This window comes from Oncorhynchus mykiss, chromosome 12 (genome assembly GCF_057628025.1).
Source record: "Oncorhynchus mykiss isolate SJ-2025 chromosome 12, ASM5762802v1, whole genome shotgun sequence".
Lineage (NCBI taxonomy): Eukaryota > Metazoa > Chordata > Actinopteri > Salmoniformes > Salmonidae > Oncorhynchus > Oncorhynchus mykiss.
Window position 1 is genome coordinate 60,009,574 of NC_143033.1, and position 16,444 is coordinate 60,026,017.

Genomic DNA, 16,444 nt, shown 5'->3' on the forward strand with positions numbered 1-16,444 from the left:
AGATTTTTTTTCTATATTTTTTTTCTAGATTTTTTTTCTAGATTTTTTTTCTAGATTTTTTTCTAGATTTTTTTTGTAGATTTTTTTTCTAGATTTTTTTCTAGATTTATTTTATAGATTTTATTTCTAGATTTTTTTCTAGATTTTTTTTCTAGATTTTTTTTCTAGATTTTTTTTCTAGATTTTTTTTCTAGATTTTTTTCTAGATTTTTTTTCAAGAATTTTTTTCTAGATTTTTTTCTAGATTTTTTTTCTAGATTTTTTTTCTAGATTTTTTTCAAGATTTTTTTTCTAGATTTTTTGTCTAGATTTTTTTTCTAGATTTTTTTTCTAGATTTTTTTTCTAGATTTTTTTTCTAGATTTTTTTCTAGATTTTTTCTAGATTTTTTTTCTAGATTTTTTTCTAGATTTTTTTTCTAGATATTTTTCTAGATTTTTTTTCTAGTTTTTTTTCTAGATTTTTTTTCTAGATTTTTTTTCTAGATTTTTTTTCAAGAATTTTTTTCAAGATTTTTTTTCTAGATTTTTTTCTAGATTTTTTTTCTAGATTTTTTGTCTAGATTTTTTTTCTAGATATTTTTCTAGATTTTTTTTCTAGATTTTTTTCTAGATTTTTTTTCTAGATTTTTTTTCTATATTTTTTTTCTAGATTTTTTTTCTAGATTTTTTTTCTAGATTTTTTTCTAGATTTTTTTTGTAGATTTTTTTTCTAGATTTTTTTCTAGATTTATTTTATAGATTTTATTTCTAGATTTTTTTCTAGATTTTTTTTCTAGATTTTTTTTCTAGATTTTTTTTCTAGATTTTTTTTCTAGATTTTTTTCTAGATTTTTTTTCAAGAATTTTTTTCTAGATTTTTTTCTAGATTTTTTTTCTAGATTTTTTTTCTAGATTTTTTTCAAGATTTTTTTTCTAGATTTTTTGTCTAGATTTTTTTTCTAGATTTTTTTTCTAGATTTTTTTTCTAGATTTTTTTTCTAGATTTTTTTTCTAGATTTTTTTCTAGATTTATTTTATAGATTTTTTTTCTAGATTTTTTTCTAGATTTATTTTATAGATTTTTTTTCTAGATTTTTTTCTAGATTTATTTTATAGATTTTTTTTCTAGATTTTTTTCTAGATTTTTTTTCTAGATTTTTTTTCTAGATTTTTTTTCTAGATTTTTTTTCTAGATTTTTTTCTAGATTTTTTTTCTAGATTTTTTTCTAGATTTTTTTTCTAGATTTTTTTTCTAGATTTTTTTCTAGATTTTTTCTAGATTTTTTTTCTAGATTTTTTTCTAGATTTTTTTTCTAGATATTTTTCTAGATTTTTTTTCTAGTTTTTTTTCTAGATTTTTTTTCTAGATTTTTTTTCTAGATTTTTTTTCAAGAATTTTTTTCAAGATTTTTTTTCTAGATTTTTTTCTAGATTTTTTTTCTAGATTTTTTGTCTAGATTTTTTTTCTAGATATTTTTCTAGATTTTTTTTCTAGATTTTTTTCTAGATTTTTTTTCTATATTTTTTTTCTAGATTTTTTTTCTAGATTTTTTTTCTAGATTTTTTTCTAGATTTTTTTTGTAGATTTTTTTTCTAGATTTTTTTCTAGATTTATTTTATAGATTTTATTTCTAGATTTTTTTCTAGATTTTTTTTCTAGATTTTTTTTCTAGATTTTTTTTCTAGATTTTTTTTCTAGATTTTTTTCTAGATTTTTTTTCAATAATTTTTTTCTAGATTTTTTTCTAGATTTTTTTTCTAGATTTTTTTTCTAGATTTTTTTCAAGATTTTTTTTCTAGATTTTTTGTCTAGATTTTTTTTCTAGATTTTTTTTCTAGATTTTTTTTCTAGATTTTTTTTCTAGATTTTTTTTCTAGATTTTTTTTCTAGATTTTTTTCTAGATTTATTTTATAGATTTTTTTTCTAGATTTTTTTCTAGATTTATTTTATAGATTTTTTTTCTAGATTTTTTTCTAGATTTATTTTATAGATTTTTTTTCTAGATTTTTTTCTAGATTTTTTTTCTAGATATTTTTCTAGATTTTTTTTCTAGATTTTTTTCTAGATTTTTTTTCTAGATTTTTTTTCTATATTTTTTTTCTAGATTTTTTTTCTAGATTTTTTTTCTAGATTTTTTTCTAGATTTTTTTTGTAGATTTTTTTTCTAGATTTTTTTCTAGATTTATTTCATAGATTTTATTTCTAGATTTTTTTCTAGATTTTTTTTCTAGATTTTTTTTCTAGATTTTTTTTCTAGATTTTTTTTCTAGATTTTTTTCTAGATTTTTTGTCTAGATTTTTTTTCTAGATATTTTTCTAGATTTTTTTTCTAGATTTTTTTCTAGATTTTTTTTCTATATTTTTTTCTATATTTTTTTTCTAGATTTTTTTTCTAGATTTTTTTTCTAGATTTTTTTCTAGATTTTTTTTGTAGATTTTTTTTCTAGATTTTTTTCTAGATTTATTTTATAGATTTTATTTCTAGATTTTTTTCTAGATTTTTTTTCTAGATTTTTTTTCTAGATTTTTTTTCTAGATTTTTTTTCTAGATTTTTTTCTAGATTTTTTTTCAAGAATTTTTTTCTAGATTTTTTTCTAGATTTTTTTTCTAGATTTTTTTTCTATATTTTTTTCAAGATTTTTTTTCTAGATTTTTTGTCTAGATTTTTTTTCTAGATTTTTTTTCTAGATTTTTTTTCTAGATTTTTTTTCTAGATTTTTTTTCTAGATTTTTTTTCTAGATTTTTTTCTAGATTTATTTTATAGATTTTTTTTCTAGATTTTTTTCTAGATTTATTTTATAGATTTTTTTTCTAGATTTTTTTCTAGATTTTTTTCTAGATTTTTTTTCTAGATTTTTTTCAAGATTTTTTTTCTAGATTTTTTTTCTAGATTTTTTTCTAGATTTTTTTTCTAGATTTTTTTTCTAGATTTTTTTCTAGATTTTTTCTAGATTTTTTTTCTAGATTTTTTTCTAGATTTTTTTTCTAGATATTTTTCTAGATTTTTTTTCTAGTTTTTTTTCTAGATTTTTTTTCTAGATTTTTTTTCTAGATTTTTTTTCAAGAATTTTTTTCAAGATTTTTTTTCTAGATTTTTTTCTAGATTTTTTTTCTAGATTTTTTGTCTAGATTTTTTTTCTAGATATTTTTCTAGATTTTTTTTCTAGATTTTTTTCTAGATTTTTTTTCTATATTTTTTTTCTATATTTTTTTTCTAGATTTTTTTTCTAGATTTTTTTTCTAGATTTTTTTCTAGATTTTTTTTGTAGATTTTTTTTCTAGATTTTTTTTCTAGATTTTTTTTCTAGATTTTTTTCTAGATTTTTTTCTAGATTTTTTTTCTAGATTTTTTTCAAGATTTTTTTTCTAGATTTTTTGTCTAGATTTTTTTCTAGATTTTTTTTCTAGATTTTTTTTCTAGATTTTTTTCTAGATTTATTTTATAGATTTTTTTTCAAGATTTTTTTCTAGATTTGTTTTCTAGATTTTTTTTCTAGATTTTTTTTCTAGATTTTTTTTCTAGATTTTTTTCTAGATTTTTTTCTAGATTTTTTTCTAGATTTTTTTTCTAGATTTTTTGTCTAGATTTTTTTTCTAGATATTTTTCTAGATTTTTTTTCTAGATTTTTTTCTAGATTTTTTTTCTAGATTTTTTTTCTAGATTTTTTTCTAGATTTATTTTATAGATTTTTTTTCTATATTTTTTTCTAGATTTATTTTATAGATTTTTTTTCTAGATTTTTTTCTAGATTTATTTTATAGATTTTTTTTCTAGATTTTTTTCTAGATTTTTTTTCTAGATTTTTTTTCTAGATTTTTTTTCTAGATTTTTTTCTAGATTTTTTTTCTAGATTTTTTTTCTAGATTTTTTTCTAGATTTTTTTTCTAGATTTTTTTCTAGATTTTTTTTCTAGAATTTTTTTCTAGATTTTTTTTCTAGATTTTTTTTCTAGATTTTTTTTCTAGATTTTTTTCTAGATTTTTTTTCTAGATTTTTTTCAAGATTTTTTTTCTAGATTTTTTTTCTAGATTTTTTTCTAGATTTTTTTTCTAGATTTTTTTTCTAGATTTTTTTCTAGATTTTTTCTAGATTTTTTTTCTAGATTTTTTTCTAGATTTTTTTTCTAGATATTTTTCTAGATTTTTTTTCTAGTTTTTTTTCTAGATTTTTTTTCTAGATTTTTTTTCTAGATTTTTTTTCAAGAATTTTTTTCAAGATTTTTTTTCTAGATTTTTTTCTAGATTTTTTTTCTAGATTTTTTGTCTAGATTTTTTTTCTAGATATTTTTCTAGATTTTTTTTCTAGATTTTTTTCTAGATTTTTTTTCTAGATTTTTTTTCTATATTTTTTTTCTAGATTTTTTTTCTAGATTTTTTTTCTAGATTTTTTTCTAGATTTTTTTTGTAGATTTTTTTTCTAGATTTTTTTCTAGATTTATTTTATAGATTTTATTTCTAGATTTTTTTCTAGATTTTTTTTCTAGATTTTTTTTCTAGATTTTTTTTCTAGATTTTTTTTCTAGATTTTTTTCTAGATTTTTTTTCAAGAATTTTTTTCTAGATTTTTTTCTAGATTTTTTTTCTAGATTTTTTTTCTAGATTTTTTTCAAGATTTTTTTTCTAGATTTTTTGTCTAGATTTTTTTTCTAGATTTTTTTTCTAGATTTTTTTTCTAGATTTTTTTTCTAGATTTTTTTTCTAGATTTTTTTCTAGATTTATTTTATAGATTTTTTTTCTAGATTTTTTTCTAGATTTATTTTATAGATTTTTTTTCTAGATTTTTTTCTAGATTTATTTTATAGATTTTTTTTCTAGATTTTTTTCTAGATTTTTTTTCTAGATTTTTTTTCTAGATTTTTTTTCTAGATTTTTTTTCTAGATTTTTTTCTAGATTTTTTTTCTAGATTTTTTTCTAGATTTTTTTTCTAGATTTTTTTTCTAGATTTTTTTCTAGATTTTTTCTAGATTTTTTTTCTAGATTTTTTTCTAGATTTTTTTTCTAGATATTTTTCTAGATTTTTTTTCTAGTTTTTTTTCTAGATTTTTTTTCTAGATTTTTTTTCTAGATTTTTTTTCAAGAATTTTTTTCAAGATTTTTTTTCTAGATTTTTTTCTAGATTTTTTTTCTAGATTTTTTGTCTAGATTTTTTTTCTAGATATTTTTCTAGATTTTTTTTCTAGATTTTTTTCTAGATTTTTTTTCTATATTTTTTTTCTAGATTTTTTTTCTAGATTTTTTTTCTAGATTTTTTTCTAGATTTTTTTTGTAGATTTTTTTTCTAGATTTTTTTCTAGATTTATTTTATAGATTTTATTTCTAGATTTTTTTCTAGATTTTTTTTCTAGATTTTTTTTCTAGATTTTTTTTCTAGATTTTTTTTCTAGATTTTTTTCTAGATTTTTTTTCAAGAATTTTTTTCTAGATTTTTTTCTAGATTTTTTTTCTAGATTTTTTTTCTAGATTTTTTTCAAGATTTTTTTTCTAGATTTTTTGTCTAGATTTTTTTTCTAGATTTTTTTTCTAGATTTTTTTTCTAGATTTTTTTTCTAGATTTTTTTTCTAGATTTTTTTTCTAGATTTTTTTCTAGATTTATTTTATAGATTTTTTTTCTAGATTTTTTTCTAGATTTATTTTATAGATTTTTTTTCTAGATTTTTTTCTAGATTTATTTTATCGATTTTTTTTCTAGATTTTTTTCTAGATTTTTTTTCTAGATTTTTTTTCTAGATTTTTTTTCTAGATTTTTTTTCTAGATTTTTTTCTAGATTTTTTTTCTAGATTTTTTTTCTAGATTTTTTTTCTAGATTTTTTTCTAGATTTTTTTCTAGATTTTTTTTCTAGATTTTTTTTCTAGATTTTTTTTCTAGATTTTTTTTCTAGATTTTTTTCTAGATTTTTTTTCTAGATTTTTTTTCTAGATTTTTTTCTAGATTTTTTTTCTAGATTTTTTTCTAGATTTTTTTTCTAGAATTTTTTTCTAGATTTTTTTTCTAGATTTTTTTTCTAGATTTTTTTTCTAGATTTTTTTCTAGATTTTTTTTCTAGATTTTTTTCAAGATTTTTTTTCTAGATTTTTTTTCTAGATTTTTTTCTAGATTTTTTTTCTAGATTTTTTTTCTAGATATTTTTCTAGAATTTTTTTCTAGATTTTTTTCTAGATTTTTTTCTAGATTTTTTGTCTAGATTTTTTTTCTAGATTTTTTTTCTAGATTTTTTTTCTAGATTTTTTTCTAGATTTATTTTATAGATTTTTTTTCTAGATTTTTTTCTAGATTTATTTTATAGATTTTTTTTCTAGATTTTTTTCTAGATTTTTTTTCTAGATTTTTTTTCTAGATTTTTTTCTAGATTTATTTTATAGATTTTTTTTCTATATTTTTTTCTAGATTTATTTTATAGATTTTTTTTCTAGATTTTTTTCTAGATTTATTTTATAGATTTTTTTTCTAGATTTTTTTCTAGATTTTTTTTCTAGATATTTTTCTAGATTTTTTTTCTAGATTTTTTTCTAGATTTTTTTTCTAGATTTTTTTTCTATATTTTTTTTCTATATTTTTTTTCTAGATTTTTTTTCTAGATTTTTTTCTAGATTTTTTTTGTAGATTTTTTTTCTAGATTTTTTTCTAGATTTATTTTATAGATTTTATTTCTAGATTTTTTTCTAGATTTTTTTTCTAGATTTTTTTTCTAGATTTTTTTTCTAGATTTTTTTTCTAGATTTTTTTCTAGATTTTTTGTCTAGATTTTTTTTCTAGATATTTTTCTAGATTTTTTTTCTAGATTTTTTTCTAGATTTTTTTTCTATATTTTTTTTCTATATTTTTTTTCTAGATTTTTTTTCTAGATTTTTTTTCTAGATTTTTTTCTAGATTTTTTTTGTAGATTTTTTTTCTAGATTTTTTTCTAGATTTATTTTATAGATTTTATTTCTAGATTTTTTTCTAGATTTTTTTTCTAGATTTTTTTTCTAGATTTTTTTTCTAGATTTTTTTTCTAGATTTTTTTCTAGATTTTTTTTCAAGAATTTTTTTCTAGATTTTTTTCTAGATTTTTTTTCTAGATTTTTTTTCTATATTTTTTTCAAGATTTTTTTTCTAGATTTTTTGTCTAGATTTTTTTTCTAGATTTTTTTTCTAGATTTTTTTTCTAGATTTTTTTCTAGATTTATTTTATAGATTTTTTTTCTAGATTTTTTTCTAGATTTATTTTATAGATTTTTTTTCTAGATTTTTTTCTAGATTTTTTTTCTAGATTTTTTTTCTAGATTTTTTTCTAGATTTATTTTATAGATTTTTTTTCTAGATTTTTTTCTAGATTTATTTTATAGATTTTTTTTCTATATTTTTTTCTAGATTTATTTTATAGATTTTTTTTCTAGATTTTTTTCTAGATTTTTTTTCTAGATTTTTTTTCTAGATTTTTTTTCTAGATTTTTTTCTAGATTTTTTCTAGATTTTTTTTCTAGATTTTTTTCTAGATTTTTTTTCTAGATATTTTTCTAGATTTTTTTTCTAGTTTTTTTTCTAGATTTTTTTTCTAGATTTTTTTTCTAGATTTTTTTTCAAGAATTTTTTTCAAGATTTTTTTTCTAGATTTTTTTCTAGATTTTTTTTCTAGATTTTTTGTCTAGATTTTTTTTCTAGATATTTTTCTAGATTTTTTTTCTAGATTTTTTTCTAGATTTTTTTTCTATATTTTTTTTCTATATTTTTTTTCTAGATTTTTTTTCTAGATTTTTTTTCTAGATTTTTTTCTAGATTTTTTTTCTAGATTTTTTTTCTAGATTTTTTTCTAGATTTATTTTATAGATTTTATTTCTAGATTTTTTTCTAGATTTTTTTTCTAGATTTTTTTTCTAGATTTTTTTTCTAGATTTTTTTTCTAGATTTTTTTCTAGATTTTTTTTCAAGAATGTTTTTCTAGATTTTTTTCTAGATTTTTTTTCTAGATTTTTTTTCTAGATTTTTTTCAAGATTTTTTTTCTAGATTTTTTTCTAGATTTTTTTTCAAGAATGTTTTTCTAGATTTTTTTCTAGATTTTTTTTCTAGATTTTTTTTCTAGATTTTTTTCAAGATTTTTTTTCTAGATTTTTTGTCTAGATTTTTTTTCTAGTTTTTTTTCTAGATTTTTTTTCTAGATTTTTTTTCTAGATTTTTTTTCTAGATTTTTTTCTAGATTTATTTTATAGATTTTTTTTCTAGATTTTTTTCTAGATTTATTTTATAGATTTTTTTTCTAGATTTTTTTCTAGATTTATTTTCTAGATTTTTTTTCTAGATTTTTTTCTAGATTTTTTTTCTAGATTTTTTTTCTAGATTTTTTTTCTAGATTTTTTTTCTAGATTTTTTTCTAGATTTTTTTTCTAGATTTTTTTTCTAGATTTTTTTTCTAGATTTTTTTCTAGATTTTTTTCTAGATTTTTTTTCTAGATTTTTTTTCTAGATTTTTTTCTAGATTTTTTTTCTAGATTTTTTTCTAGATTTTTTTTCTAGAATTTTTTTCTAGATTTTTTTTCTAGATTTTTTTTCTAGATTTTTTTTCTAGATTTTTTTCTAGATTTTTTTTCTAGATTTTTTTCAAGATTTTTTTTCTAGATTTTTTTTCTAGATTTTTTTCTAGATTTTTTTTCTAGATTTTTTTTCTAGATTTTTTTCTAGATTTTTTCTAGATTTTTTTTCTAGATTTTTTTCTAGATTTTTTTTCTAGATATTTTTCTAGATTTTTTTTCTAGTTTTTTTTCTAGATTTTTTTTCTAGATTTTTTTTCTAGATTTTTTTTCAAGAATTTTTTTCAAGATTTTTTTTCTAGATTTTTTTCTAGATTTTTTTTCTAGATTTTTTGTCTAGATTTTTTTTCTAGATATTTTTCTAGATTTTTTTTCTAGATTTTTTTCTAGATTTTTTTTCTAGATTTTTTTTCTAGATTTTTTTTCTAGATTTTTTTTCTAGATTTTTTTTCTAGATTTTTTTCTAGATTTTTTTTGTAGATTTTTTTTCTAGATTTTTTTCTAGATTTTTTTTCTAGATTTTTTTTCTAGATTTTTTTCTAGATTTTTTTTCAAGAATTTTTTTCTAGATTTTTTTCTAGATTTTTTTTCTAGATTTTTTTTCTAGATTTTTTTCAAGATTTTTTTTCTAGATTTTTTGTCTAGATTTTTTTTCTAGATTTTTTTTCTAGATTTTTTTTCTAGATTTTTTTTCTAGATTTTTTTTCTAGATTTTTTTTCTAGATTTTTTTCTAGATTTATTTTATAGATTTTTTTTCTAGATTTTTTTCTAGATTTATTTTATAGATTTTTTTTCTAGATTTTTTTCTAGATTTATTTTATAGATTTTTTTTCTAGATTTTTTTCTAGATTTTTTTTCTAGATTTTTTTTCTAGATTTTTTTTCTAGATTTTTTTTCTAGATTTTTTTCTAGATTTTTTTTCTAGATTTTTTTTCTAGATTTTTTTTCTAGATTTTTTTCTAGATTTTTTTCTAGATTTTTTTTCTAGATTTTTTTTCTAGATTTTTTTCTAGATTTTTTTCTAGATTTTTTTTCTAGATTTTTTTTCTAGATTTTTTTCTAGATTTATTTTATAGATTTTTTTTCTAGATTTTTTTCTATATTTATTTTATAGATTTTTTTTCTAGATTTTTTTCTAGATTTATTTTATAGATTTTTTTTCTAGATTTTTTTCTAGATTTTTTTTCTAGATATTTTTCTAGATTTTTTTTCTAGATTTTTTTCTATATTTTTTTTCTATATTTTTTTTCTAGATTTTTTTTCTAGATTTTTTTTCTAGATTTTTTTTCTAGATTTTTTTCTAGATTTTTTTTGTAGATTTTTTTTCTAGATTTTTTTCTAGATTTATTTTATAGATTTTATTTCTAGATTTTTTTCTAGATTTTTTTTCTAGATTTTTTTTCTAGATTTTTTTTCTAGATTTTTTTTCTAGATTTTTTTCTAGATTTTTTTTCAAGAATTTTTTTCTAGATTTTTTTCTAGATTTTTTTTCTAGATTTTTTTTCTAGATTTTTTTCAAGATTTTTTTTCTAGATTTTTTGTCTAGATTTTTTTTCTAGATTTTTTTCTAGATTTTTTTTCTAGATTTTTTTTCTAGATTTTTTTTCTAGATTTTTTTTCTAGATTTTTTTCTAGATTTTTTTTCTAGATTTTTTTTCTAGATTTTTTTCTAGATTTTTTTTCTAGATTTTTTTCTAGATTTTTTTTCTAGAATTTTTTTCTAGATTTTTTTTCTAGATTTTTTTTCTAGATTTTTTTTCTAGATTTTTTTCTAGATTTTTTTTCTAGATTTTTTTCAAGATTTTTTTTCTAGATTTTTTTTCTAGATTTTTTTCTAGATTTTTTTTCTAGATTTTTTTTCTAGATATTTTTCTAGAATTTTTTTCTAGATTTTTTCTAGATTTTTTTCTAGATTTTTTGTCTAGATTTTTTTTCTAGATTTTTTTTCTAGATTTTTTTTCTAGATTTTTTTCTAGATTTATTTTATAGATTTTTTTTCTAGATTTTTTTCTAGATTTATTTTATAGATTTTTTTTCTAGATTTTTTTATAGATTTTTTTTCTAGATTTTTTTTCTAGATTTTTTTCTAGATTTATTTTATAGATTTTTTTTCTATATTTTTTTCTAGATTTATTTTATAGATTTTTTTTCTAGATTTTTTTCTAGATTTATTTTATAGATTTTTTTTCTAGATTTTTTTCTAGATTTTTTTTCTAGATTTTTTTTCTAGATTTTTTTTCTAGATTTTTTTCTAGATTTTTTTTCTAGATTTTTTTTCTAGATTTTTTTCTAGATTTTTTTTCTAGATTTTTTTCTAGATTTTTTTTCTAGAATTTTTTTCTAGATTTTTTTTCTAGATTTTTTTTCTAGATTTTTTTTCTAGATTTTTTTCTAGATTTTTTTTCTAGATTTTTTTCAAGATTTTTTTTCTAGATTTTTTTTCTAGATTTTTTTCTAGATTTTTTTTCTAGATTTTTTTTCTAGATTTTTTTCTAGATTTTTTCTAGATTTTTTTTCTAGATTTTTTTCTAGATTTTTTTTCTAGATATTTTTCTAGATTTTTTTTCTAGTTTTTTTTCTAGATTTTTTTTCTAGATTTTTTTTCTAGATTTTTTTTCAAGAATTTTTTTCAAGATTTTTTTTCTAGATTTTTTTCTAGATTTTTTTTCTAGATTTTTTGTCTAGATTTTTTTTCTAGATATTTTTCTAGATTTTTTTTCTAGATTTTTTTCTAGATTTTTTTTCTAGATTTTTTTTCTATATTTTTTTTCTAGATTTTTTTTCTAGATTTTTTTTCTAGATTTTTTTCTAGATTTTTTTTGTAGATTTTTTTTCTAGATTTTTTTCTAGATTTATTTTATAGATTTTATTTCTAGATTTTTTTCTAGATTTTTTTTCTAGATTTTTTTTCTAGATTTTTTTTCTAGATTTTTTTTCTAGATTTTTTTCTAGATTTTTTTTCAAGAATTTTTTTCTAGATTTTTTTCTAGATTTTTTTTCTAGATTTTTTTTCTAGATTTTTTTCAAGATTTTTTTTCTAGATTTTTTTCTAGATTTATTTTATAGATTTTTTTTCTAGATTTTTTTCTAGATTTATTTTATAGATTTTTTTTCTAGATTTTTTTCTAGATTTTTTTTCTAGATTTTTTTTCTAGATTTTTTTCTAGATTTATTTTATAGATTTTTTTTCTATATTTTTTTCTAGATTTATTTTATAGATTTTTTTTCTAGATTTTTTTCTAGATTTATTTTATAGATTTTTTTTCTAGATTTTTTTCTAGATTTTTTTTCTAGATTTTTTTTCTAGATTTTTTTTCTAGATTTTTTTCTAGATTTTTTTTCTAGATTTTTTTTCTAGATTTTTTTCTAGATTTTTTTTCTAGATTTTTTTTCTAGATTTTTTTTCTAGATTTTTTTTCTAGATTTTTTTCTAGATTTTTTTTCTAGATTTTTTTCAAGATTTTTTTTCTAGATTTTTTTTCTAGATTTTTTTCTAGATTTTTTTTCTAGATTTTTTTTCTAGATTTTTTTTCAAGAATTTTTTTCAAGATTTTTTTTCTAGATTTTTTTCTAGATTTTTTTTCTAGATTTTTTGTCTAGATTTTTTTTCTAGATATTTTTCTAGATTTTTTTTCTAGATTTTTTTCTAGATTTTTTTTCTAGATTTTTTTTCTATATTTTTTTTCTAGATTTTTTTTCTAGATTTTTTTTCTAGATTTTTTTCTAGATTTTTTTTGTAGATTTTTTTTCTAGATTTTTTTCTAGATTTATTTTATAGATTTTATTTCTAGATTTTTTTCTAGATTTTTTTTCTAGATTTTTTTTCTAGATTTTTTTTCTAGATTTTTTTTCTAGATTTTTTTCTAGATTTTTTTTCAAGAATTTTTTTCTAGATTTTTTTCTAGATTTTTTTTCTAGATTTTTTTTCTAGATTTTTTTCAAGATTTTTTTTCTAGATATTTTTCTAGATTTTTTTTCTAGTTTTTTTTCTAGATTTTTTTTCTAGATTTTTTTTCTAGATTTATTTTCAAGAATTTTTTTCTAGATTTTTTTTCTAGATTTTTTTCTAGATTTTTTTTCTAGATTTTTTGTCTAGATTTTTTTTCTAGATATTTTTCTAGATTTTTTTTCTAGATTTTTTTCTAGATTTTTTTTCTAGATTTTTTTTCTATATTTTTTTTCTAGATTTTTTTTCTAGATTTTTTTTCTAGATTTTTTTCTAGATTTTTTTTGTAGATTTTTTTTCTAGATTTTTTTCTAGATTTATTTTATAGATTTTATTTCTAGATTTTTTTCTAGATTTTTTTTCTAGATTTTTTTTCTAGATTTTTTTTCTAGATTTTTTTTCTAGATTTTTTTCTAGATTTTTTTTCTAGATTTTTTTTCTAGATTTTTTTCTAGATTTATTTTATAGATTTTTTTTCTAGATTTTTTTCTAGATTTTTTTTCTAGATTTTTTTTCTAGATTTTTTTTCTAGATTTTTTTCTAGATTTTTTTTCTAGATTTTTTTTCTAGATTTTTTTCTAGATTTTTTTTCTAGATTTTTTTTCTAGATTTTTTTTCTAGATTTTTTTTCTAGATTTTTTTCTAGATTTTTTTTCTAGATTTTTTTCAAGATTTTTTTTCTAGATTTTTTTTCTAGATTTTTTTCTAGATTTTTTTTCTAGATTTTTTTTCTAGATTTTTTTCTAGATTTTTTCTAGATTTTTTTTCTAGATTTTTTTCTAGATTTTTTTTCTAGATATTTTTCTAGATTTTTTTTCTAGTTTTTTTTCTAGATTTTTTTTCTAGATTTTTTTTCTAGATTTTTTTTCAAGAATTTTTTTCTAGATTTTTTTTCTAGATTTTTTTCTAGATTTTTTTTCTAGATTTTTTGTCTAGATTTTTTTTCTAGATATTTTTCTAGATTTTTTTTCTAGATTTTTTTCTAGATTTTTTTTCTAGATTTTTTTTCTATATTTTTTTTCTATATTTTTTTTCTAGATTTTTTTTCTAGATTTTTTTCTAGATTTTTTTTGTAGATTTTTTTTCTAGATTTTTTTCTAGATTTATTTTATAGATTTTATTTCTAGATTTTTTTCTAGATTTTTTTTCTAGATTTTTTTTCTAGATTTTTTTTCTAGATTTTTTTTCTAGATTTTTTTCTAGATTTTTTTTCAAGAATTTTTTTCTAGATTTTTTTCTAGATTTTTTTTCTAGATTTTTTTTCTAGATTTTTTTCAAGATTTTTTTTCTAGATTTTTTGTCTAGATTTTTTTTCTAGATTTTTTTTCTAGATTTTTTTTCTAGATTTTTTTTCTAGATTTTTTTTCTAGATTTTTTTTCTAGATTTTTTTTCTAGATTTTTTTTCTAGATTTTTTTTCTAGATTTTTTTTCTAGATTTTTTTTCTAGATTTTTTTTCTAGATTTTTTGTCTAGATTTTTTTTCTAGATATTTTTCTAGATTTTTTTTCTAGATTTTTTTCTAGATTTTTTTTCTAGATTTTTTTTCTATATTTTTTTTCTAGATTTTTTTTCTAGATTTTTTTTCTAGATTTTTTTCTAGATTTTTTTTGTAGATTTTTTTTCTAGATTTTTTTCTAGATTTATTTTATAGATTTTATTTCTAGATTTTTTTCTAGATTTTTTTTCTAGATTTTTTTTCTAGATTTTTTTTCTAGATTTTTTTTCTAGATTTTTTTCTAGATTTTTTTTCAAGAATTTTTTTCTAGATTTTTTTCTAGATTTTTTTTCTAGATTTTTTTTCTAGATTTTTTTCAAGATTTTTTTTCTAGATTTTTTGTCTAGATTTTTTTTCTAGATTTTTTTTCTAGATTTTTTTTCTAGATTTTTTTTCTAGATTTTTTTTCTAGATTTTTTTTCTAGATTTTTTTTCTAGATTTTTTTTCTAGATTTTTTTTCTAGATTTTTTTTCTAGATTTTTTTTCTAGATTTTTTTCTAGATTTATTTTATAGATTTTTTTTCTAGATTTTTTTCTAGATTTATTTTATAGATTTTTTTTCTAGATTTTTTTCTAGATTTATTTTATAGATTTTTTTTCTAGATTTTTTTCTAGATTTTTTTTCTAGATTTTTTTTCTAGATTTTTTTCTAGATTTATTTTATAGATTTTTTTTCTATATTTTTTTCTAGATTTATTTTATAGATTTTTTTTCTAGATTTTTTTCTAGATTTATTTTATAGATTTTTTTCTAGATTTTTTTCTAGATTTTTTTTCTAGATTTTTTTTCTAGATTTTTTTTCTAGATTTTTTTCTAGATTTTTTTTCTAGATTTTTTTTCTAGATTTTTTTCTAGATTTTTTTTCTAGATTTTTTTCTAGATTTTTTTTCTAGAATTTTTTTCTAGATTTTTTTTCTAGATTTTTTTTCTAGATTTTTTTTCTAGATTTTTTTCTAGATTTTTTTTCAAGAATTTTTTTCTAGATTTTTTTCTAGATTTTTTTTCTAGATTTTTTTTCTAGATTTTTTTCAAGATTTTTTTTCTAGATTTTTTGTCTAGATTTTTTTTCTAGATTTTTTTCTAGATTTTTTTTCTAGATTTTTTTTCTAGATTTTTTTTCTAGATTTTTTTTCTAGATTTTTTTCTAGATTTTTTTTCTAGATTTTTTTCTAGATTTTTTTTCTAGATTTTTTTTCTAGATTTTTTTCTAGATTTTTTTTCTAGATTTTTTTCTAGATTTTTTTTCTAGAATTTTTTTCTAGATTTTTTTTCTAGATTTTTTTTCTAGATTTTTTTTCTAGATTTTTTTCTAGATTTTTTTTCTAGATTTTTTTCAAGATTTTTTTTCTAGATTTTTTTTCTAGATTTTTTTCTAGATTTTTTTTCTAGATTTTTTTTCTAGATATTTTTCTAGAATTTTTTTCTAGATTTTTTCTAGATTTTTTTCTAGATTTTTTGTCTAGATTTTTTTTCTAGATTTTTTTTCTAGATTTTTTTTCTAGATTTTTTTCTAGATTTATTTTATAGATTTTTTTTCTAGATTTTTTTCTAGATTTATTTTATAGATTTTTTTTCTAGATTTTTTTCTAGATTTTTTTTCTAGATTTTTTTTCTAGATTTTTTTCTAGATTTTTTTTCTAGATTTTTTTCAAGATTTTTTTTCTAGATTTTTTTTCTAGATTTTTTTCTAGATTTTTTTTCTAGATTTTTTTTCTAGATTTTTTTCTAGATTTTTTCTAGATTTTTTTTCTAGATTTTTTTCTAGATTTTTTTTCTAGATATTTTTCTAGATTTTTTTTCTAGTTTTTTTTCTAGATTTTTTTTCTAGATTTTTTTTCTAGATTTTTTTTCAAGAATTTTTTTCAAGATTTTTTTTCTAGATTTTTTTCTAGATTTTTTTTCTAGATTTTTTGTCTAGATTTTTTTTCTAGATATTTTTCTAGATTTTTTTTCTAGATTTTTTTCTAGATTTTTTTTCTAGATTTTTTTTCTATATTTTTTTTCTAGATTTTTTTTCTAGATTTTTTTTCTAGATTTTTTTCTAGATTTTTTTTGTAGATTTTTTTTCTAGATTTTTTTCTAGATTTATTTTATAGATTTTATTTCTAGATTTTTTTCTAGATTTTTTTTCTAGATTTTTTTTCTAGATTTTTTTTCTAGATTTTTTTTCTAGATTTTTTTCTAGATTTTTTTTCAAGAATTTTTTTCTAGATTTTTTTCTAGATTTTTTTTCTAGATTTTTTTTCTAGATTTTTTTTCTAGATTTTTTTCTAGATTTTTTCTAGATTTTTTTTCTAGATTTTTTTCTAGATTTTTTTTCTAGATATTTTTCTAGATTTTTTTTCTAGTTTTTTTTCTAGATTTTTTTTCTAGATTTTTTTTCTAGATTTTTTTTCAAGAATTTTTTTCAAGATTTTTTTTCTAGATTTTTTTCTAGATTTTTTTTCTAGATTTTTTGTCTAGATTTTTTTTCTAGATATTTTTCTAGATTTTTTTTCTAGATTTT